The sequence below is a fragment of the Mastomys coucha genome, unplaced genomic scaffold (genome assembly GCF_008632895.1).
Source record: "Mastomys coucha isolate ucsf_1 unplaced genomic scaffold, UCSF_Mcou_1 pScaffold15, whole genome shotgun sequence".
Taxonomy (NCBI): domain Eukaryota; kingdom Metazoa; phylum Chordata; class Mammalia; order Rodentia; family Muridae; genus Mastomys; species Mastomys coucha.
Window position 1 is genome coordinate 81,334,637 of NW_022196897.1, and position 2,103 is coordinate 81,336,739.

A 2,103-nucleotide genomic window follows, 5' to 3' on the forward strand; every position below is an offset into this window, starting at 1 on the left:
AATCCGCCTGCCTCTGCCTCCCAAGTGCTGGGATTAAAGGCATGCGCCACCACCGCCCAGCTCATTCATCCATTGAATAACTGTTAAGTTGCTTCCAGATTTGAGCAATCAAGAAGAAACTAGTGGTAAAAATTCATGATCAGAGTTTTGTGGGAACATAAGCTTTTTACATAGCTGGGATAAACGTTCGGCAGTAAAGTTTGTGGGTTACATGATACATGTGAGTTTAGTTTTCAAAGAAGTTTAAGAATTATGTCATAACTTGCAATAATGATAAAGACAGTAGAAACTGTCATAAACTTTCTTAAATCATTGTGGATGTTGATTGTATTAGTAATGTTTTCCATCACATTCTTAAGGTTAGACAATCATCAAAATAATAAATCATGCCCTGATTTAGAATATTTGTCAATTTTCACTGCATGAGCACATTTCATATTCTATCTCAATTTACCAATTTGACATAAATGGAGTGGAATTAGACATGATGTCCAATATTACACTGTGATCTCATAACTTGCATCCCAGTACAATAGACATGAGCTCAGGAGCACAGATATTAATGAAAAACAGTAAAAGTAACTCAGAAATGGTCATTTTGAGTATTTAGCAATAAGATTACAATAATTTATTTTTTAATAAACACTATGCTCAGGAACTGACTTACTAGCAATTAGTCCTTAAAGACTGAGAATTGGGCTGAGAAAAAAATACATGGTTTAATATTTTTCTACTTCTAAAATTTTTAAATTTCTCCTATATTTTATGTACTTTTGTATACTTGTATATGAACATAAGCTGCACTTAGTGTATTTATCATTTTACCTTTTTAAATGACCTACTTATGTCCCTTGCACAATTATTTTATTAGAACTTTTCAAAAAATATTGCAACCTTTGATTTTTCTTGATTATGTAACTAGTATTTAAGAAAAACAGGTAATGTGCAAATATGAGGAGGAATTTTAAAATCAATAATTTGTTTATCAACACTATAATAGTACATTTTAAAGTGCATCAGCATTTTCTTTCATGTATAGCCTTATCTACAGAGTTAAATAATAATTTCATGATTTTTTTTTCTTAACCTCCTGAAGTACACAGTTTATCTCTCTCCTCCTGTTTTGTGTGTGTATGTGTGTGTGAGTGTGCACACACACATTTGTGGTGTGGAGGAGTGTTTTGTTTGTTCTCACACTAAGGGAAACACCCGTACAATGTCATATATGTCTTTCCAAAGCATCATTGAAGTGAAATTTTCACATCCTGCTTGTCTCCACGTGCTGACATACCCAGACAGCAAATGCAATTGCATTTTATTCTCCATTTCACCTGGGGATAACCAAGAGGCCACATGAGATCAGAGTTTGCTGTGAAGGGAGGGAGATGTTTCCAAACTAAAAAAATGTTTTGTTTTCTTGTATTTTGGCTGATAAAATGTAGTAGCTACATAAATAAGACCAACTTCTTTATCTTCCTTTCTTAAGCATGAGTGTCTGGAGTTGCCTCAGGCAGCTGGTAGGGATGCAATGACAGCTTTTGGGATGAAGTTTGTGATTTGATGACCTTGAGGTTTCCAGCCAATGAATCAACATCAGATCTTCTAACCCCCATGATTCTTTTAAAGAGGAAAACCAAAACCGTATGTTTTGACTCACTGGGGGTGATGCACGCCTTTCTGACACAATGACTCTTCTTCTTGCTTGTTTTCACTGTCACAGCCTAAATCCCAGGGACACCAAGCTGGGTTCCTTTGGGCTTTTAAGACTCTGCTTACACAGTGCTTCTGACTAAAATGTTTTTCCTTTTACTATTCAGCTTACAGAATGGGGCAAAAGGGTGGTTTTCCATGTCACAATTTTGATTCTTCATTAAATATTTTGCTTCTGTTGGGTTTAACTTGCTTTCTAACACACACATTCACACACACACACACACTCACACATACACACACTCACACATACACACACACTCACAAACATACTCACACACACATGTGAGGGTTTGCGTGTGTGTGTTTGTGTGTGTGTATGTGTGTGTGTATTGCACAGTTCCTGTAACACCCACATTCATTTCTATCTAGGTCTCTCTGAGCTTTCTTCAG